Here is a 24,331-nt window from a genome sequence, read left to right on the forward strand (position 1 = left end):
TATGCCCATTTTTTGACGTTTTAATCATAAATGGGTGCTAAATTTTGTCAAAGGCTTTTCCTGCACCTATTGAGATGATCATATGGGTCTTATCTTTCAATTTGTTAATGTGATATATCACAATGATTGATTTGCATGTACTGAGGAATCCTTGAATTCCTGAGATAACCCAACTTGATCATGGTGTATGAGCTTTTTGATGTGTTGCTGAATTCTGTTTGCTAAAATTTTGTTGAGGATTTTTGCATCTGTGTTCAACAGTGATATTGGCCTGTAATTTTCTTTTTTCGTGTTGTCTTTGTCTGGTTTTGGTATCAGGGTGATGGCGGCCTTGTAGAATGAGTTTGGACATGTTCCTTCCTCTGCACTTTTTTGAAAGTGTTTTAGAAGGATAGGCATTAGCTCTTCTCTAAATGTTTGATAGAATTCTCCTCTGAAGCCATTAGGTCCTGCACTTTTGTTTTGTGAGAAATTTTTATCACAACTTCAATTTCAGTGCTTGTAATTGGGTTGTTCATAATTTCTATTTCTTCCTGGTTCAGTCTTGGAAGATTGAACTTCTCTAAGAATCTGTCCATTTCTTCCAGGTTATCCATTTTATTGCCATATAGTTTTTCATAATAGTCTCTTATAATCCTTTGTATTTCTGCACTGTATAATTGTAGTTTTCTGAAAGTTGAGTTTTAAGCCAGTTTTTTCACTCTCTTCTTTCACTTTCATCAACAGGCTCTTTAGTTCTTCTTCCCTTTCTGCCAGAAGGGTGGTGTCATCTGCATATCTGAGGTTATTGATATTTCTCCCAGCAGTCTTGATTCCAGCTTGTGCTTCATTGAGCCCAGCATTTCATATGATGTACTCTGCATATAAATTAAATACATATACAGCCTTGACGTACTCCTTTTCCTATTTGGAACCAGTCTGTTGTTCCATGTCCAGTTATAACTGTTGCTCCTTGACCAGCATACAGATTTCTCAAGAGGCAGGTAAGGTGGTCTGGTATTCCTATCTCTTTAAGAATTTTCCACAGATGTTGTGATACACATAGTCAAAGGCTTTGGCGTAGTCAATAAAGTAGAAGTAGATATTTTTCTGGAACTGTCTTGGTTTTTCAATGATCCAGCAGATGTTGGCAATTTCATCTCTGGTTCCTCTGCCTTTTCTAAATCCAGCTTGAACATCTGGAAGTTCACGGTTCATGTACCATAAGTTATATTTTACTTACACTAATCTCCACATTTCTGAAACTACCATAAAATATCAATAAGATGGAAAATCCAGGAATACAGTTCGATCTGTTGATCAGCCTTTAAAAATGGTCTCACAATTATGACTATTAAATTTTCAAAGATATATGGTCTTGCCATGCTAATATCAACTAATATTTTATACAAAGTAAGTTATAATTCCCTGGTGGCTCTGACAGTAAAGAATCTGTCTCCAATGTAGGAGTTCAGTTCAGTTCAGTCACTCAGTCGTGTCCAACTCTTTGCGACCCCATGAATCGCAGCACGCCAGGCCTCCCTGTCCATCACCAACTCCCGGAGTTCACTCAGATTCACGTGCATCGAGTCAGTGATGCCATCCAGTCATCTCATCCTCTGTCGTCCCCTTTTCCTCCTGTCCCCAGTCCCTCCCAGTATCAAAGTCTTCTTCAATGAGTCAACTCCTCACACGAGGTGGCCAAAGTACTGGAGTTTCAGCTTTAGCATCAGTCCTTCCAAAGAAATCCCAGGGCTGATCTCCTTCAGAATGGACTGGTTGGATCTCCTTGCAGTCCAAGGGACTCTCAAGAGTCTTCTCCAACACCACAGTTCAAAAGCATCAATTCTTCGGTGCTCAGCCTTCTTCACAGTCCAACTCTCACATCCATACTTGACTACTGGAAAAACCATAGCCTTGACTAGACGGACCTTAGTCAGCAAAGTAATACCTCTGCTTTTGAATATTCTCTCTAGGTTGATCATAACTTTTCTTCCAAGGAGTAGGCGTCTTTTAATTTCATGGCTGCAATCACCATCTGCAGTGATTTTGCAGCCCCAAAAAATAAAGTCTGACACTGTTTCCACTGTTTCCCATTTTATTTCCCATGGAGTGATGGGACTGGATGCCATGATCGTAGTTTTCTGAATGTTGAGCTTTAAGCCAACTTTTTCACTCTCCTCTTTCACTTTCATCAAGAGCTTTTTAGTTCCTTGTCACTTTCTGCCATAAAGGTGGTGTCATCTGCATATCTGAGGTTATTGATATTTCTCCCAGCAATCTTGATTCCAGCTTGTGTTTCTTCCAGTCCAGTGTTTCTCATGATGTTCTCTGCATAGAAGTTAAATAAGCAGGGTGACAATATACAGCCTTGATGTACTCCTTTTCCTATTTGGAACCAGTCTGTTGTTCCATGTTCAGTTCTAACTGTTGCTTCCTGACCTGCATACAGATTTCTCAAGAGGCAGGTTAGGTGGTCTGGTATTCCCATTTCTTTCAGGATTTTCCACAGTTTATTGTGATCCACACAGTCAAAGGCTTTGGCATAGTCAGTAAAGCAGAAATAGATGTTTTTCTGGAACTCTCTTGCTTTTCCCATGATCCAGCAGATGCTGGCAATTTGATCTCTGGTTCCTCTGCCTTTTCTAAAACCAGCTTGAATACCAGGAAGTTCACGGTTCACATATTGCTGAAGCCTGGCTTGGAGAATTTGGAGCATGACTTTACTAGCATGTGAGATGAGTGCAATTGTGCAGTAGTTTGAGCATTCTTTGGCATTGCCTTTCTTTGGGATTGGAATGAAAACTGACTTTTCCAGTCCTGTGGCCACTGCTGAGTTTCCCATATTTGCTGGCATATTGAGTACAACACTTTCACAGCATCGTCTTTCAGGATTTGAAATAGCTCAACTGGAATTCCATCACCTCCACTAGCTTTGTTCATAATGATGTTTTCTAAGGCCCACTTGACTTCACATTCCAGGATGTCTGGCTCTAGATGAGTGATCACACCATCGTGATTATCTGGGTCATGAAGATCTTTTTTGTACAGTTCTTCTGTGTATTCTTGCCAGCTCTTCTTACTATCTTCTGCTTCTGTTAGGTCCAGACCATTTCTGTCCTTTATCAAGCCCATCTTTGCATGAAATGTTCCCTTGGTATCTCTAATTTTCTTGAAGAGATCCCTAGTCTTTCTCATTCTGTTCTTTTCCTCTATTTCTTTGCATTGATCACTGAAGAAGGCTTTCTTATCTCTTCTTGCTATTCTTTGGAACTCTGCATTCAGATGCTTATATCTTTCCTTTTCTCCTTAGCTTTTCACTTCTCTTCTTTTCACAGCTATTTGTAAGGCCTCCCTAGACAGCCATTTTGCTTTTTTGCATTTCTTTTACATGGGGATGGTCTTGATCCCTGTCTCCTGTGCAATGTCCCGAACCTCATCCCATAGTTCATCAGGCACTCTATCTATCAGATCTAGGCCCTTAAATCTATTTCTCACTTCCACTGTATAATCATAAGGGATTTGATTTAGGTCATACCTGAATGGTCTAGAGATTTTGCCTGTTTTCTTCAATTTAAGTCTGAATTTGTTAATAAGGAGTTAATGGTCTGAGCCACAGTCAGCTCCTGGTCTTGTTTTTGTTGACTGTATAGAGCTTCTCCATCTTTCGCTGCAGAGAATATAATCAATCTGATTTTGGTGTTGACCATCTGGTGATGTCCATGTGTAGAGTCTTCTCTTGTGTTGTTGGAAGAGGGTGTTTGCTATGACCAGTGCATTTTCTTGGCAAAACTCTATTAGTCTTTTCCCTGCTTCATTCCGTATCCTCCAATGCAGGAGACCCAGGTTCAACCTGGGCCAGAAAGATCCCCTGGAGTAAATAAATGGCTACTTCACTCCACTATTCTTGCCTAGGGAATTCCATGGACAGAGGAGCCTGGTGGGCTACAGTCCATGGGGTCACAAAGAGTCAGACACGACTGAGTGACTAACACTTTCACTTCAAGTTATGATTCAATTAGTACACGCTATCCCAGGAAAACTAGACAGGATTTTTTATGACTTAAAAAATGATACCACACTTATTAGATATTTTAACTTGTTTTCAGGTAACTGCACTCACCACCATCAATAACAAAAATATGGAAAGTGAAAGTCGCTCAGTCTTGTCTGACTCTTTGTGACCCCATGGACTACACAGTCCATGGAATTCTCTAGGCCAGAATACTGAAGTGGCTAGTCTTTCCCTCGTCCAGAGGATCTTCCCAAGAGGCCATGAAAACTTCTGTCTCAGCTAATCTGCAGCAGATTAGGAGTTTCCCTATAGTCACCTCCTGCCCAAACAATGCATTTGGGCCTTCTCATTATGAAATGTAAGAAATGAGAGTTATTAAGTCACTTTCAAGTGGAGTAACCATTTTCTAAATTTTTTTTAAAGAATGTTATGGTTGCACTGGATCCTCATTGCTCTACACAGGCTTTCTCTCGTTGCACCAAGCGGGGGCTACTCTTTGTCGCAGTGCATGAGCTTCTCTTTTTAAGGAGGATGGGCTCTAGGGCAAGCTTCAGCAGTCATGGCACATGGACCTAGTTGTTCCATCATAACTGGAATCTTCCTGGACCAGGGATTAAATCCATGTCCCCTGCATTGGTAGGCAGATTCCCATTCACTGTACCACCAAGGAAGTTCATAAATTAACCTTAAAATCAGATCAATAGTTGTCTTTTCTATCTACCTATCTATCTATTCTTAGAGATTCAATAGTCTTAAATCAAGATCTTATTTCCCTGTCCAGGGATTGAACCTAGCTGCCAGTCTACAGGCTGGAGGTTAGAAGAAAAGTTCCCTGATTCTTACCCCGTCTGAAACCAAGTATGTTGCAAAGAGGCAAAAACTGCAAAACAAGATACAAAATTTATTATCAGAGACACAGTACAACATATGGAAGAGCACACAGAGAAACAGTTTATTAATTTATGTCACAGGTAAGGCAGAGATACAGACCTAGGGAGGAGTGCAGGTGTCCTGAGTAAGGAGTGCAATACAGAGATGGCTTACATCACTTTTTTTAGCACAGTCCTTCTTGGTCTTTGTCTACATGTGACCAATTAACTTGTTTCTTTCTTCACACTTGTCTGGTCCTAGGACCCTCCACAAGGTGAGTGAGCAATTTTTTTCTAAGATGATCCCACCACAGGTGGTGCATGGGTACATGTCCAGACTTTATGGGGTGGTGTCCCCCTCCCTTTTTGACCCCACAAGAAGCTTTGCTGCATATATATGCATACAGGAAAGTCTTCCTGGACCTCAGGAGGGAGTGCTTTATCTCTGTACTTTTGCAGAGCTCAGATTTTGCCTCTAGCTATGTCCTTGGAGTATCTGGGTGAGAAAAAGCTTGAATTTTATTCTACTTGATGAACACCAGGTGTCCAGCCCAGGGGCCCATCTACCTTCTACCTCATATCCATCTATCTATATCTGTATATACACATACATGTATGTATATGATGAATTCCATTTCTATTATTCTAAGATGTACTATAATCTAAATGTTTTATTTCTACACACACTACCACTGTAACTTCTATGTACAAAACTTCATCTTACTACCAAAGCCACAATTAATCATCTGTTTTTTGTAGCATAACTCATTTCATGCTCTTAAAATGATCTCTCATAACATTTCTGATTAAATCTAACTTCTTTTTTTTCCTCATCACATTTCTGATAAATCTAACATCTTTTTTCTTTTTTACCATTTGAGTTCATATTGACTTATCTCCAGCTTTCAATGCCAAACTCTCTTTTTCCACTCTTTTCCCCGTAAGTTCTTCCCAGCAGCCCACTGTATCAGCCTGTGCAGTGTTCCTCCTTCCTTCCTGAACCTTTCCATAGTTAACAGAAATAAGCTGACACCCCCTTCTCCTCAACTACAACATAAAATCTGCATGATTTCCTTTCTACCTTCCCCCCAGATTTAAAATACACATCAATTTAAAGTGCTTTTCTAATTAATTTTGTCTTAAAAAGAGCTAAGGCTTGCACATCTTGCATATGTCAACTTATTTAATCTTCATAACTATTATGTGAGTAAGTACATTATTAGTCCCATTTTACAAGGAAGAAACTGAGGCGTATAGAAGAGAGTTACCGAATGTCATATGCTAGTGAGTTGAAGAGCTGGGATTTAAACAGAAGCATTATGACTCTTAACCATGACACTAATCTGCTCCTTTGTGTACTGTATTTATTCTTTATTCATATTTTTTAAGCTTATACATCTCTGGTGTCTGTTCTGTTACACTAAAAACTCTATTGTTACAAGAACAATGTAGTTTAATTCAAACTATATTTGAATTTTTTTAACTTTCATTAATCTTTAGGAGTCAGTATATTCAGGACACTAACTTGGACAGGGCTGTAAAAAAAATGATAATACACGAGGTAAAAAAGACAAGGAAGAGATGAGAGAAATATGGTGAAGCTGTATAAATAATATATTTGCTGAGATTTTCTTTAGGAAATCCATCATCTCGTTTCAAAGTTGTCTACTGCCTCAAACCATTGCTGAAAGATCACATTAATATTCTAGTCCCTTCAGATGGATTACTTGCTTTGTCAGAGGTATTTGTTGGGGGGTTGTGGGTTGGACTAAAATATACCTCAAATGTTAAAATCATGTTGCTGTTTACAGCATACTCTTTATATATATCTTAAATACATTATTTTACTTAGTTGTATCTCCCATAATCTCTTCCTTTTTCTTGGCTTGGAGTAAGTAAAATGACAAGATGGGAGAATGAATTTCTTAGGAAAATATTAATTTTTAGAAACTTAAAACAGTTTCTCATGATATACACCCATCTTTCCCTTCCTAAGAACTAAATTACTCTCTTAATCGATGAGAAGGTTTAGGCTACCATTGCAGCAACATCATTTTGTGTGTCAGTTTCTACTAAATAGTAATCAAGATAAAGAAATGAAAAAGGTTTGGGGGCCAGTGTCCATTCCCACAAGTGGGAAGCGATGTACACTTCTATCTTTACCATGCCCTACTTTTTATGGAAAGATATGCATGGGTAAATAACCACAAATTAAAAACTAAAACTCTCTCTCTCTCTTTGTCACACACACACACACACACACACACAATAATAAATATAAAGTAATCATTTTATTAATGGATTAATGTATAAAGTCCTTTTCTTTTATAAATTTTAAATTAAGTAACTAATAGTAAAAAAGCAGGTTGTCTCTTATCTGGGATTAATCATTCATATTTCAGAGGAAATGTGTTAGGATTAACAAAATAATTGCAGCTAAATTAATTGTGAAAGTGAATTTACTTTATATATGTTATACCCCCTTCAGTTCAGTTCAGTTCAGTCACTCAGTCATGTCCGACTCTTTGTGACCCCATGAATCGCAGCACACCAGGCCTCCCTGTCCATCACCAACTCCTGGAGTTCACTTAGACTCACATCCATCGAGTCAGTGATGCCATCCAGCCATCTCATCCTCTGCACCCCCTTAGATTCCTATTATTTGGGGTGAAATTTTATACTTCTTATGTTGTTTTTATATTTTGTACTCTCCACTAAGTGTACAATAAAAACAATAACTTAAAAGACTTTTACTGGTCAGCAAATAGCAGCAGATGAAGTTAAGAGCTTTATTAAAGAAAAGATGTTATTGATGCCATTCTTTATTCTGTAACCAATAATTTTACAATTAACAGGAAATAAGCCAGTTGTTTCTCTGGTATAGACTTTTTCATAGGGATTCTTGTGATGTGATTGCCAAGAATAGATTTTTACATCTGCTTAATGGTCACTGAAGGAATGATACATTTTCAAAGTAAACCAATCAATTACTTTCAATTTCAGAAGCTCTCTAATATTGTAAAATCAGAACGAAGTAAAAGGAAGTCTTCTAAACTGCCTAAAGAATGTTGCAAAACATAAGTTTTATACCTGTAACATTAATAAAAACAAAATATATCTCTAAACTGAGAAAAATAGTCATTACTCTCTCTGAGCTTGTGACCAAATCACTAGATGTGATATATACAAGCTTTCTGTCTGTGAGTTTCCCTTTCACAAAAGGGAATTACCCAGCACATTTTTACCACCCAGCAACACAGATAGCCTGCAATTATATTTAAGACAAATCCGTATTGTGAAATCAAACAATCACTGCTGTATTAAAAGACTCAAGCAACACAAAGATCGTGTTAACTCACAAAATCAATCAATTGATGTTTGAAGTCCATAAAGAAGTCACTGTAGCTGTTCCTCAGCTATTCCTTTGATGGTTGTTTGTTTGTTTTTTTTTTTTCTTCCTTCCCAAAAATCAGGCCCTGATACTGGAAAGTTGAATTACAAACCTGTAGGTAGAGACATCTGTAAATGATACTGTAACCAATGGTCATGGCCAGATTCTAAATTTAATTAGGTGCAAAAAGATAAAAAGCAAGAGAGTTGGTGAAAAACATCTATTTCTGCTTTATTGACTATGCCAAAGCCTTTGACTGTGTGGATCACAATAAACAATGGAAAATTCTGAAAGAGATGGGAATACCAGACCGCCTGACCTGCCTCTTGAGAAATCTGTATGCAGGTCAGGAAGCAACAGTTAGAACTGGACAAGGGAACAACAGACTGGTTGCAAATAGGAAAAAGAGTGCATCAAGGCTGTATATTGTCACCCTGCTTATTTAACTTATATGCAGAGTACATCATGAGAAACGCTGGACTGGAAGAAACACAAGCTGGAATCAAGATTGCCGGGAGAAATATCAATAACCTCAGATATGCAGATGACACCACCCTTATGGCAGAAAGTGAAGAAGAACTAAAGAGCCTCTTGATGAAAGTGAAATAGGAGAGTGAAAAAGTTGGCTTAAAGCTCAACATTCAGAAAACTAAGATCATGGTATCTGGTCCCATCATTTCACGCCAAATAGATGGGGAAACAGTGGAAACAGTGGCTGACTTTATTTTTCTGGGCTCCAAAATCACTGCAGATGATGACTGCAGCCATGAAATTAAAAGGTGCTCACTCCTTGGAAGGAAAGTTATGACCAACATAGACAGCATATTAAAAAGCAGAGACATCGCTTTGTCAACAAAGCTCTGTCTAGTCAAGGCTATGGTTTTTCCAGTGGTCACGTATGGATATGAGAGTTGGACTATAATGAAAGCTGAGCACAGATGAATTGATGCTTTGGAACTGTGGTGTTGGAAAAGACTCTTGAGAGTCCCTTGGACTGCAAGGAGATCCAACCAGTCCTAAAGGAGATCAGTCCTCGGTTTTCATTGCAAGGACTGATGTTGAAGCTGAAACTCCAATACTTTGGCCACCTGATGTGAAGAGCTGATTCATTTGAAAAGACCCTGATGCTGGGAAGGATTGAGGGCAGGAGGAGAAGGGGACGACAGAGGATGAGATGGTTGGATGGCATCACCGACTCAATGGACATGGGTTTGGGTGGACTCCAGGAGTTGGTGATGGACAGGGAGGCCTGGTGTGCTGCATTTGGTGGGGTTGCAAAGAATTGAACACATCTGAGCAACTGAACTGAACTGTTCTCACCTGTACGTAAGTGCTGAATTCAATATGACAAAGAAATAATCTTTCTTCTCCAAATTTCTTTATTATTACAAGTCATCATGGAAAAAATTCAGATTAATCAGACAGTGGTAATAGAAGCTGAATCGTTCAAAGTCATTGAGTTTGGCCAAAAGTGACAAAGATTTCAATATTTAGTGACTCAATAGGAACAGCTTTCTAAATAAAACTTTGAGATGTTTATAAAAAATAGACACAGGATTCACTCTAGATACAATTATGATGCTAACTCTTCCTAGAAACTCTGCTATTATAAACCCTCTAAGGTTGCCCTATTCTCTCCATCAACAAAAGGGTCCTATGATCTGATTCCAAAGGTTCCTAATCTCAGCTGTAACTATAGTAAAACAAAAAACCAAACTAAAGTGTTAACATGCCATGAAGTGAAGAGATCCTTTGCTGACAATGACTGATTTTTACGTGGTGTAATAACCCAAACTCCCCTCATAGCTTCTCTCACAGCTCAGTTGGTAAAGAATCTGCCTGCAATGCAGGAGACCCCAGTTCGACTCTTGGGTCGGGAAGATCTGCTGGAGAAGGGACAGGCTACCCACTCCAGTATTTTTGGGCTTCCCTTGTGGCTCAGCTGGTAAAGAATCTGCCAGCAATGTGGAAGACCTGGGTTTGATTCTTGGGTTTGGTAAGATCCCCTGGAGAAGGGAAAGGCTACCCACTCCATTATTCTGGCCTGGAGAATCCATGCACTGTATAGTCCACGGGGTTGCAAAAAGTTGGACAGGACTAAGCAACTTTTACTCACTCACTACCTGAAACCAAACTCCTACCACCATTATTTTTGTGGTGTAAATGCACCTGTAAATGCACAGCAGAACTAAGCACATGAAGGAACTTATTTTTCCCACTGGGGTCTATTGCAAGATTAGAATTAGTGGGAAAACTTTTTCAAAACCTACGCTGTGTCACACTGCAGACAGGGTACAGCAACGGGACTCCTCCAGATAATTCAAATAAAAACCCTTCCCTCAGTGCTTCTCAATCCTAATTGTGTATTATATCACCTTGTGAGCTTTTATTATATACAAGTGCCAGGGCTCTTCCCTAATCCAATTAAGAAAGAACATCTATGATGTCTAGGGAATTAGTGTGTTTTAACAGTTCCCCAGGTGATTCTAATATGCAGCCAAGGTTGAGAACCACTGCCTTATATTAAGAAGAAATTGGAAACCATGAAGTCACCGAGTTTGTAAGGAAAACTGACTACACTATTTACCATAAAATATATAAAACCTTATGGTTTCAGTTTTACTGTGTATAGTTACAAACTTTATATTTACAGTTGACTGAAGTTAGACACAGCCTAGTATAGGAGGAAGTTTGGGGGAAAAATAAATAAAGATCTTAAGTACCTTCTAGTTTCTTATTCTCTCAACTTTATAATTTTCATTCATTGAAAAATTCTTACTCATTGAAAAGTATCACTATGACAACACCAGGTTCTTAGGCATAATAAGTTTTCAAATAAAATAATGATTAAAAATAGAGGGTTTTTTTCTAGCTTAGTAGGCTTTTTGTTTGGCAGTTTAACAGGCTTGAAAGACAAATACCCTACAACCATCCTGAAGTGTTCTTGTAACATTTGATCAAGCAGAGACTGTGACCTAAAAGAAGATATGGACCTGAGAAAACTTTTGGAGGTGATAGATATATTCAGTATTTTGATTGTGGTAACTGTTTTGGGGTATATGTACATGTCAATATTTATCAAACTGTACACTTCAAATGTATGCAAATATATATCAATTATACCTCAATAAAGTTAGAAACTATTAATATTATTATAATACTAAAAAAAAAGTAGAGACCTTGTCCTAAATCAAATGAGGAATCTCCACAGTTCTAGTACAGACAGAAGCTCAATATGCATTCTTGATTGACAGGTGGAGGAAGGAGATAGTCTTAACCTGTTTATTTTAATTTCCAAGGCATTTAAAATATAAATTGTTTAGTACATGTATTTAAATAAGATAGATATTTAAATACTTTGATTTTAGAAAAACAATGTAAATTTTCAGAAAACTTTTATACCTATAAAAGTTTCTGTCAATCGCAGAAGTACCTTGGGAAAAGATGAAAGAACTAATGCAAACAAAGAATAAGAAGCATTGCAAACTATTATTTCAAAAATTCTCAGAATTAGTTGCAGGGATACTTTCGGTATTTGGAAAACATTAAGCTATTACAAATTCTTATTCAAAGAAGGCAATCTGTAAATATTGCAAATGTGAAATTGTGAGTGGAGTAAGCAATTATCTTCATCATCAGATTATAAAGATATCTGTTGTAATCCCATAAACTCCCTCCAAATTCCAACAATAATGACTGAAATGACACTGTTATTATATAAAGCTTTGAGCACTGATTAGTTGCCATAAATACTTCTGGTAAAACCGGTATTGCCAGTTATTTACAGTAACTTTAACAGACATGAACTGATAGCATTTGGTGTAAAAAGCAAGATTAGAGGCTTCCAGACAGCATCAAAGTCCATATTTGTCTATTTTACAGAAATTGAAATGTGCCGTGCTGGCTTAGTCGCTCAGTCATGTTCAACTCTTTGCAACACCATGTACTATAGACCACACCAAGCTTCTCTGTCCATGGGGTTCTCCAGGCAAGAATACTGGAGTGGGTTGCCGTGCCCTCCTCCAGAGAATCTTACCAACCCAGGGATTGAATGCAGGTCTCCCTCATTACAAGTGGATTCTTTACCTCCTGAGCCACCAGGAAAGCAGAATGAGACTAATTTATAACCTCTCAGGATCAGTCTCTGGAGAAGGCAATGGCACCCCACTCCAGTACTCTTGCCTGGAGAATCCCATGGACAGAGGAGCCTGGTAGGCTGCAGTCCATGGGGTCGCTGAGGGTCGGACATGACTGAGTGAATTCACTTTCACTTTTCACTTTCATGCATTGGAGAAGGAAATGGCAACCCACTCCAGTGTCCTTGCCTTGAGAATCCCAGGGACGGGGGAGCCCGGTGGGCTGCCGTCTATGGGGTCGCACAGAGTTGGACACGACTGAAGGGACTTAGCAGCAGCAGCAGCAGCAGGATCAGTCTCTACATCTGAAAAGATGGAGATAACAGCACGAAGCTATGGAAAGTTGGAATCACTTAGAATTACATGCTTTTGAACATAATTTTTTATAGCTGAAAAATTTGAAAATCTAGTATACTGATGTAAACTTAAATGTAGAAATAAAAATAGAAAATAATTTACCAAGAGCAGTTTACTCAAAAAGAATTTGAGAGAAAATATTGGGGTAATTTTTTTAAGTTAAAAAAATTTTTTTTCAAAGACTTTACCAGTCTAATAAACTAGTCTATAATAAATATGAGAATAATATTAATTCTCATTAAATGAGAATTTAAATTATTGAATTATTTAAATTTAAATTGTTTAAATTAAATTATTTCATTTAAATTATTTAAATTAAATTATTTCATTTACATTATTTAAATTATTATATTCTGATTCCAAAGGTTCCTAATCTCAGCTGTATTTAAATTATTTTTTAATTTAAATTATTTCAATTTAAATTATTTCAATTATTTAAAGATAACACATTGTATTAATATGAACTTCCTAAGTGGGTAATGAGGGTGATATTTTTAATTTTTTGCATTTTGCTATATTCATTTAAAAATATATATATTTTATTTGGATATTTCAGGTCTTCATTGCATCATACAGGATCTTTCCTTGTTGTGTGTGGACTCTATCTGTGGTGCATGCACTCAGTAGCTGCAGAGGTTGGGCTTGATTGCTCTCAAGCATGTGGGATCTTAGTTCCCTGATCAGGGACTGAACCCATGTCCCCTGCATTGCAAGGCAGATTCTTAACCATTGGACCACCAGGAAAGTCCCTGTTGTATTCATTTTAACTTATTTAACTTTTTAGTAACATTTCATTTTATTTGTAGTTGTGCCATAACTAAAATATTTGCCATTATATTTGCAAATAAAAAATGGTTTAATGAGACTGTAAACATAATATTAATTTTTATAATGTTAATAATTGTGATGTTTAATTTATAATTTTGTAATCATGTTAATTCAACTATTAAAATAATTATAAATAATAATGTTACAATATTAATGACATTGTACATACTTAAATGCAAATATTAAATACTTTACATGAAAAAAATTAAAGCTATTTACCATATTATATGTATATTATTTGTTAGTCAGTTTTTATGTCACTACTCAGTTCTAATATTACTTCTGTCCTAAGCTTGTGAAACAAGTTTTTTGTTTTACTTTTTAAATTATTATATCAAACATTATATTCACACAGATCTCTTTAAAGGTAAAACTAAACTCTTAGAGAAAACACAATTTAATTAGATCTTATAGTTTAAAGATATGTACTGAAATGGTCATTGAATTCGAGCACATAGTAGACAAATAAATCATTAATTATTATGTGCCAAACAAAGGTTTTCAATTTTAAATTTCTGCTACTGTAGTCACAATTTCAGTCAGTGAAGCTATAATAAACAAATAAAAAAAAACTAATTCCCCACTATTCTTTAATAGCCATTAATATACTATGCATTTTCCGTATAGTGTTGGCTTCACTATCAGCCCAAATTAAGGTATCTTTGAAAGGATGAGAAATGCCCTAATCGGGCAAATCTTCCTGTATCATCCATTTTGCTGTAATATTTGAGAGGCACAGAGTAATAAAAGAAATCATTAAACTAGTATATAATTTAAAACCTTGTTTCTGTGTTAAAACAAATACTGGTACCATGGAGATAAGAAAAAGTCCCCAGAATTTGTACCATTAAACAGGAGACGTCAAATGTATTTGATACAGATGCTTCAGGCTACACCTCTGCCACCTGGAACACTCACCATTCTTCTCTGCTGCAAGGAGGACTTCTGAGAAAAAGTGAGAGGCAGGGCTGTAGTCCCTTCCTCTTGTTCATTGATGTCAACTACACCTCTCACCCTGCATTATACAACCAAACATTGTTTTTTTGATTAATTTCAACGGATAGTGAGAACGTATTATGAACCCATCATTTAAAGAGATGTTCAAGGATAAGACAGAATCATTTAGGAAAGAAAGAAAACAGAGTAATTTTTGTGGCATTCAATAAACATACAGGGCTGATGCACAGAAAGTAAGCATATAAGACAGATGCAGAGAGATTAACGTGTGTGTGCGCACACGCTCCGCTGCGTCCGACTCTTTGTGACCCTATGGACGGCAGCCCTCCAGGCTCCTCTGTCCATGGAATTTTCCAGGCAAGAATACTGGAGTGGATGGCCATTTCCTTCTCCAGAGGCTCTTCCCGACCCATGGGTGGAATCTGCATCTCCTACATCTGCACTGGCAGGCGGATTCTTTACCACTGAGCCACCCGGAGCCGGAAAGCCGGAGAAAATGATACATTTTAGGGAACCTCACAGTAGTTCCCACAAGAAACATAATAATTACTCAGCACATATGGGTAAAGGAGAGAGGCCTAAGCATTAAAGTGAGGAGCCGACACTGCTCTGAGACCAGAGACTCGTTCTTACACAAATTAGATAGAGAAGAAGAGGGCAGTCTTCCCCATATGGAGAAACACCCTGAATAAAATCATATCACTGGCAATAATCAGGATCTGAGAAATATTACAAAGAAAGAAATGATCCGTCCTGAAAGACTGGACAAGAATGAAGATGACAGGAAAAGATTTCGACATTTCAAACTTGAGGAAACAGGTAAACAATGCCAAGGAAAGTCTGAAGGGAAGTTTCCTGAAAGAAAAGCGTGAATCTGGGTTTAAATGCGTTGAATTTCCAGTCACTGGAGAGGCAGCCAGAAGAAGATGAAGGGTAGAGTTAGCACTTGACCAACACGAGAAAGGACGATGGGAGATAGCTGTTACCATTTCTGCTACTGAGAAAAGCACAGTCACTGTTGTTGTTGTTGTTGTTGATGTTGTTGTTGTTTCTTTTCACCACAGCTTCTCTTCCTTCTATATGAAACACTGAGCAATGGATATTCTCAGTGAACGTTTCGGTGGAATCCCTCGGACTCCACAGCGACACTGAGTCAAACCTCCTTCCACAGCATTTTTTATACACTCACTTTCTTGCACTCAACAGAAGTTTTTCTAACTCTTCCAAGAGTCTTCTAACTCATGAACTTTAATCCAAGGATGCTAGAAAATTGCTTTTTTTCTGGTGAAGGGGCAGAGGATACCAAGGTAAAGAGTAAGTGGCCCTATCACCCTTTCATCCTTTCAATTGCTGGAAGGAAGGCTGGATGCAAGCTCCCCACAAGGAGATAAGCAAAATGACCACAAGAGTTTCTTACATTTGGCAGCCTGATGTCTTCTAGGAGTACAGTGTAACCCAATAACAACCACAGCTTCCCAGATGACACTAGTGGTAAAGAACCCACCTGCCAATGCAGAAGACATGAGATGTGGGTTTGATCCCTGAGTCGGGAAGATCCCCTAGAGGAGGGCATGGCAACCCACTCCAGTATTCTTGCCTGGAGAATCCCATGGACAGGGAAGCCTGGCAGGCTACAGTCCGTGGGATCGCAAAGAGTTAGACACAACTGCAGGGACTTAGCCTAGCACATAGCACAAGTAACAACCAAGCTCAGGTGATCCAGGCTCAGCTCAGACTTGTGGTCAAAGACACATAATACTGTCATCTCCCTGTATCTCCCGTGGGTTGGTTCCAGGACACTACCACCCCCAATACCAGAACTGTGCAGTATTTGCATAAAACCTATGCACATCGCATATACTTTAAACCATCTCTATACTACCTCTGATACCTAATACACTGTAAATGCTACGTAGATAGTGCACAGGAAATTCAAGGTTTGCTTTTGGAAACTTTCTGGGATTTTTTTCTCTTTGAATATTTTCCATGGTTGAATCCTTAGATAAAGAACCTTGATACAGAGGGCCAACTGTAGAGTAACTGGAAAGAATTAAAAAACATTCAAACCATTTAAAGATGTCATTAAATCAGACAAATCATTAAAACAGACTTTAAAAACTACAAATCATCTTAAATATCCATTTCTCCCACTTTTATAACTCTTAAAATTCCCACACGGATAGAGCCACTCCTCAAAGTCTTCCTCTCTGATACTGTCAACTCCCCACCCAGCACGCTACTTAACTTCACCTCCTGCGAGAGTTTTTGCCTTCCCTTCCTCTCTCACTTTTCTCCAATCACTATTCTTTTCTCTCTTCTCAAAGTAAATATTCCATGCTCCCTTTTTCATTACTTGCTTTTTTTTCTGTTTTATTTCATTGGCCCATAGTAGCATCAAGAAATGAAAGACTTCTCCTTAGAGGTCAGAGGCAAGGAGAAACGAAAGAACAAAAGTGGGGCAGAGTAAAACATTCACACGTTAACATCTTTTGTTCCCATCACATGTGAACACTTCGTTTCCGAAGAATGTATCAGTATTATGTTTTATTTTATTCTCTAACTCCAGGCTCTTCATAAGAAAGACTTCTCAGGCGATCTACAGATCATTCTTGTTTAGTGTCCCTTGGGCTTTTGGAATCAGTGGAAAACAATAAAAATCTCCGTAGTTAAGTCTCAGGACAGAGATCTCAAGAGGCCCCTGATCTCGGAGATGCAAATATCGTCGGTGCGTCCCTGGCACCTGAGATGAAATGCAAGGGCACAGCGCAGCGCCACCTACTGGGAGATCTATGGCTCTGCACTGCCCCTCACCAGGAGACAAGCGTGGGATTTCAGTCCGCCGCAAGAACCAGTAAACTGACATTTCCGTGTTGCTTCTTTTCGTCAGTTTGTTTTTTTCCTATTTTGCATTTAGGACTGAGAAGTTAATGATTAATCAAATTTTATCTAACTTTTTAAGTGTTAGAGAATTACCAAGAAAGAAAAACGCTGCAAAAATACAGAATATGCTCTTTTTCTTCTAAAATGTCCAATAAATTTTAGGTTACTGATGGTAAACACCTAGCTAAGTAGAAACTTTTATATCAACTGCTAGTTACATAAAGTGTGAAAATACAAAAATATTCTTTGGCACATAGTGGACCTTAATAAATATTCATACACTCATCATTCTCCTTGAGGAGACTGTTATTGACAGTGGTTGCAGATAATAGTTTACTAGAAAACTAAAATATTACTTTTTTCCAAAAAATGAAAATTTTTAAAGCAAATTTGCTCTTAAAGAGTCTAATTTCAGGTAGTTTATTTGAATCATGTCTTTTATGATAATTGCATATACTTTCCTTTTCTTTTAATAGATAACCTCTAATTGTGTATATAGTATAGTTTACATGATAGTTTTTTTAATATAAATGTATTTATTTTAATTGGAGGTTAATTACTTTACAATATTGTATTGGTTTTGCCATACATCAACATGAATCCGCCACAGGTGTACACGTGTTCCCAATCCTGAACCCCCCTCCCTCCTCCCTCCCCGTACCATCCCTCTGGGTCGTCCCAGTGCACCAGCCCCAAGCATCCAGTATCATGCATCGAACCTGGACTGGTGATTCGTTTCATATATGATATTATACATATGTTTTAATAATTATTGTAAATCTTCACTTATAGAATAAGAAATCACAGTATTTGCATTTGAAGGAATACAAGTGGTAACTATGGCAGAATACATACTCCTTAACTCAACCTGTCCAGCTCTAATTCAATTATGTGATATGTAACTATCCATTATTCCTACTTAACTGTTTATTCAGCAGAGTAAAGAGACATCAACCTAAGTAGTACCAACTGTCTTTTACCTAAGTGCAATATTGCTTTAGAGACATTGTTGAATTCTAATTGCATAGTGGATAACATATGAAATGAATGGAAATCATCCGGATAATGAATTCTTATCTAAAGTATATTATGTACCACTTAAGAAAAATGCTGAATAGTTTAACTGTGATGAAAGAAAATTTGAAATAAGGTTCCTAATTTGGGATAGCTATTCTATGGATACATATGTTTAATAGCATTATAAAATATCACTTCTAAGACACCATTATATTTGCAGACAGCATATTCTTAGGTCACAAAGTTATGATTCATATATATCAAGTCACTTAGCACTGCTGGCAAGTGTTGCCAGCCTGAAATATAAAACAGAGAGGATAATAAAACTTTAACAAGCAGCAATAAAACTAATGAAATATAATCTCAAATATACTACTCTAATTCATCCAGAGAGGAAACACAATCACCCAATCCTGAGGATGAGGAAATGAAGCCAGGTCCATAAAAACACATATTCATCATAGTAACATGGGTCATTTTAGAATTAGAACTAGAGAGAATTCTAGTGGTTATAGCAGTGTAATTATCATTGCCAAATAGATGAGGATGACAGGATGAAGCATCAGTTCACAAATGCTTATTTTGGCTCCATATTTAAAGCTATGGAAATGAAAATATTGACGTTATTTTTAATAGGGATTATCTTTCATGCTGAGGACAGAGAAATTTCATGATAGATTGAGAAGCACTTAATAAGTTAGTTATGACTTCCAAGATCAATATGTAACTGGGTCACACGTTTATTTACATATGGTTTGTATGTGCCTGTAATAACCACGCAATCTAGTCCAAAATAACCTCAGGTTGATGTTTATTACTGTGTCCCTTGAGGTTGTAATTTGACAATTGTGTGTTTCCCCTCCTTATTCCTTGTCATTCTCATCTGCTTTTGAGGACTTAGAATTCCAAATTTAAGAGTAAGGGAGGAGAGAGAAAGAGAGAGGAAGAGGAAGAGAAGGAGGTAAGAGGAATTTGTTATATGAGTCCTTTCTCTGTAGCTTGATGTTCTGCACACAAAAGTGCTGTAAGTCAGCAAGTTAAACAGCAGAGAACAGACTTATCCAGAGATGAAAGCAGGTAGACAAACTTTCCTCTTCTTTTAAAAGAGAACCTCTGTAATTGTGTATATAGTATAGGTTACACATCCAAATAAATCACTAAAGAGAAACTGGTTGATAGTCATTCATTCTCAGAGGCATCCACAGACAGCAAAGAGTTCTGTGCTTAGTTTGGCACTGCTGAAGATTTAGGACAAAATTAGAGGCATTCCTATCAATGACTGACTTCTATTATCCAAGAAGGCTGAGGAAACACATAATGTCAAGTGTGGTCAAACATGAGTAAGACAGGATATGGGATTTTGTTCAGGTATATTTAAGATCAATAGAAATAAAGAGCAAGATGGTATATGGAGATTGTATAGAAATTTGGGATTCCTGTTTATTAAAGGGCAACCTAAATGGACTAGTCGGAATATTTTCCTAATAGAGTGAACTCATAAACAGATTATCCTTCACAAGCTAAGTTGACTGAAGCACTTTAAACAACTCAAACCTAAAAAGGTGCTTGACATATACCAATGGAAAAAAAAATAAGGTGTCACATGAAAAATATATGAATATAGGAATAAAACTTTTTAAAGCCTAGGTTTTATCAGAGTAGAAAATAGGATATAACGCTTAACTCAAATAAAAACAATCAAATTTATCTTATTTGCTTTCTGCTATCTCACATTAAAAAAAAATAAGTGTGCTCCTACCCACTGATTTTATTTCAGCTTGGTCAATAGGAGTATTAACATTGGCCTCAAAATTGTCCCCTTCAAAGACTTTCATTGTTTCTCACCTATCTTGAAATTTTAAGATGATAATTATTTATTAGCTACCTCTGAGCATAATACAAGAGAAAAATAAAATAATATAGTAATGAAATAATGAGGTTTGGAAGTGTTATCTATTGACAAAGAGTTAACACTACTTTTTACTACTCAGTATAAATGGCTGATTCTTCTTTTTACTAAAGTCGTGTTCCACTCTTTGCAACCCCATGGAATATAGCCTACCGGGCTCCTCTGTCCATGGGATTTTCCAGGCAAGAGTACTGGAGTGGGTTGCCATTTCCTTCTCCAGGGAATTTTCCTAACACAGGAATCGAACCCTGGTCTCCTACATTGCAGGGAGACGCTTTACTATCTGAGCCACCAGAGCAGGCATTCTTTTTACTAAAAATAGAATCCAAACAACAATGCCTTTAATGTCTATCTGCTTTCACTGGTTACCATTAATTCTATCAGCCTGTGATTGGAGAGAGGAATCCTTAATACAAAGAACATATACTTATAATATTTGTAATAGAAGGATGTTCTGTGAAATAGGAAAGTCGACTTAGGTTATGTTCATGTTTTAATGGATAATTTTGATTGTTAAATTATGCATGCAGTTTGAAAATGATATTTTTTAGAAGCTTGCTTTCATTATGCGACATTCATATAGCGCCATCGTGTGGTAAACCGATCACATACCAGTTTATTTGAAAGTGTAAAAATTAACCAAAAGAGAAAGGCGGTGATGTTTGCTTTGGTCCATTCTAATAAACTTGATCTTCTCGAAAAGAGCCTAGAAAGAACAAGCTGCAATGAACTCATCCAATAAATGTAAGCCCCAAACACTTATTTAGCAGTGGGCTTGGAAAGCATGCTTGAATTCAAAAAGAAATCAAAGTTAGCTGAGAAGGCCACAAGGAGCAAATAACATTTCCCCTTTCAGAACTGTTCAATATTATGGGCGTCCTATGTTAAAACAACAGACACGAAGCTGACCAAAGCGCCTTTTTTAATGTTACCCCATAGCCATATTTGTTCTTTATGTAATTATTTTCAAAAATCACAAGTTACAATTAAAATGATAATTTATAACCATAATTCCTTCTTTTATCTCACTAAAAAAAATCTGGACATGAATGGACAAATTTAAGTGCCCATATGAGGCAAATCAGAGCAATTTAAATTGGAAATATTAAACACTCAGTTTAATATTGTACTTTTCTCAAATCGTTCGTGTTTATTTTCAAAAGCACAAAATCAAACAGTAGCTCCAACTCTCTTCTACTTAATTTTCAGTATCATCTCTAATTTTACTGATGGATGGATATAATCATTCACATCACAAGATTATTTTAACAAATTTATATCTTACAAGTTAAAAATTTCCTTCCAAGGTCAGAACGTGGAAATCAAGAACGCAAGTTGGTAAGAGACTGTTGATTTAAATACAAGAGTTCTTAAGCCTTTAAAATTCTTTTTCAGAAATGCCACATTACATACAGTTAAGTATAGCAAAGGCCACAGAGAAATGCAACTCTGTTCATGACTTCTCTTACTTTAGAAAGTATTAAATGAGCTTTTGAAATTTTTGCCTTTAGTAGATCGTGTAAAGAGAAAGAAATGGGGTCATTTCATTTAAACTGTATTGTCTTTATAATTGTTTTAAGAAATGCCAAGTACTTTCAAACACACTATTTCAGATTATAAATTTTAAATACACCAATCAACTTTGTGAGACAAAGTCCTAGTTTTCTTCTTCTTTTCCCTTCTCTGTAAAACATCAGGCCCAAGAGGTAAAGGAAATTAAGAGGTACAAACTTGCAGCTGCAGAATAAATGTGTCATGGGTATGAAATGTACAGTGTGGGAAGTAGAGTCAATAACTGTGTACTATCTCTGTGTGGTGGCATATTTTTAAAAAGCACCAACACAAGTTACTAGATTGAAAAGATATAAAATTATCAACAGATATAAAATCAGAAAGAACATAGCTATGAATCTAATTTTTTGGTCTTAAGCGGTCCATTTAACATAGTGTCATTCAACAACAGATTAATGAGTTTATAATAATTCATTTAAAATAAGTTTATTCTGGTGAAATTTAGTAATAAAGAAGATATCCATGTATGAGAAAAAAAAAATGACAAGTAAATATCCTAATGAAGAAAGGAAAAAAATGTGCTAAGTAGAGATGGAGATTATCTAACCCAAAGATAAATACTACAATTTTGGTTATGAATGTCTATTATGAAAAACAAAACAAATCCAGTAAATAAGCATAATAAAGTAGAAAGCCTGAAGAAATCCTGGACACTCTAAAGTGAAAGCCGCTCAGTCATGTCCGACTCTTTGCGACCCCATGGACTATAGAGTCCATGGAATTCTCCAGGCCAAAATCCTGGAGTGGGTAGCCTTTCCCTTCTCCAGGGGATCTTCCCAACCCAGGGATCAAACCCAGCTCTCCTGCATTGCAGGCAGAACCATAAGGGAAGCCCCAGACACTCTAAAAGTACTTAATGATTAGGGAAAGTGGAGCCACGTTAAAACCAGTCCACAAGTTACTTAATTGCCTGTCAAAATCCCACAAAAAATTTAATTCTGCCATCATGCGTTTGGATATAATAGAAGTCCCAGGGACAGGTGCCAATGGTAGTGCTACAAATGGGAAGTCTCCTGAATCTTCAACCCTTATGAAAGAGGCGCATGGCTTCCGGTAGATTTAGCCGTAGGTGATAATATCAAGGAAGGAGTACTGGCCATCTTTATAGATACATGTCTGTTATCTTCAGGACAAGGGAGAATGAAGGCACTCTTCAGTCAATATTCTTTTGACTGAAACTCACTTGAGATGGTGGAAGCAAAGGGCATCAGTTATATGGATATAAGTGTGCAGTGTGGTTATAAGTGTATAGTGTTACTCAAAGACTGATCCAAAGAACACGATGGGATTAGTTACAGAAATTAAGAATTTAGAAAGCAGCGTAGCATTTGATAGAGTACTTTTTTGTCCACTGATTCTATAATAAAATCTGTATTAGTTTTTTTTCTGGCCGCTGTGACAAATTACCATAAATTTGGAGGGTTAAAACAAAGGAGATTTATTCCCTCATAGTTCTGGAGACCACTCCAGCCATCCTCTTTAAAAGGAGGGCCTTGAGCTATTGAAGTATCTTTGCCAGCATAAGCAGAGAGCAGGAAGTGCTTGAACGTTTACAACCAGCACTGCCTCCCAGGATGGCTGCAAGCCAATGTCTGATTGGTGAGGGAATATGAAAGCCCAGCAACTTTGCCTGAGTCAGGACAAACAGTGCATTGTAACTTACATTCCAGAACTCCCCTGCTGAATCAGGCTGTCACCACCCTTGCTTGAAAAAGCACCCTTGCTGCTTACCTTCCCTCCCCAGCTTCCTTCTCTCCCTTTCCAGTTTATCTGGGAGCACTTCCTTAATAAATTACTTGCATATGCATTCCTTGCTTAATATTGAAGAAACTGACCTATCACGAGGGGCATTTCACAAACAACTTATTTAATGTCTCCTTAGATTGGAGAACCCAACCTAGAACAAAAGCTGCCTCATACCTAGAGTAGCAGGAGCATCTTTAATGAGGATTAAAGAACCAGAATCAGATCATCCAGCTCCGTCTCTCTGGGCCTCTGGAGCCTCGTGAACTATCCCCTCTGCCTCTCTCTGCATGTCTATTTTATTTTTGTTTCTGCACCCATCCATCTCTGCTTTACTAGACATGACCATCAATTTCCATCTAATTTTTTGGTCTCAATTTATCATTTCTTTTCACTTAATAAAGTAACTTTCTCTAATATATTCATAAAATTTTAAATATTTTACATAAAAGTTTATTTCAATGAACTTTAATAGAAAAGAAGTATCACTCTACAGCTCTAAAGATTACAAAACTCTTAAGAAGATTCTAGGAAGATTCATCTCCTAGGATCTCTTAGAAAATTCTTCCCTTTTAAGAGAAGAGATGAATGGTAAGGGCAGAAACAATTCAGCTTTCAGGAGATATCGGAAGAAAACAAACCTAGGGAAAACCTGAAAGGGAGGCATATCCTGAACGA

Source organism: Capra hircus, chromosome 1 (genome assembly GCF_001704415.2).
Source record: "Capra hircus breed San Clemente chromosome 1, ASM170441v1, whole genome shotgun sequence".
In the NCBI taxonomy this organism is placed as follows: Eukaryota; Metazoa; Chordata; class Mammalia; order Artiodactyla; family Bovidae; genus Capra; species Capra hircus.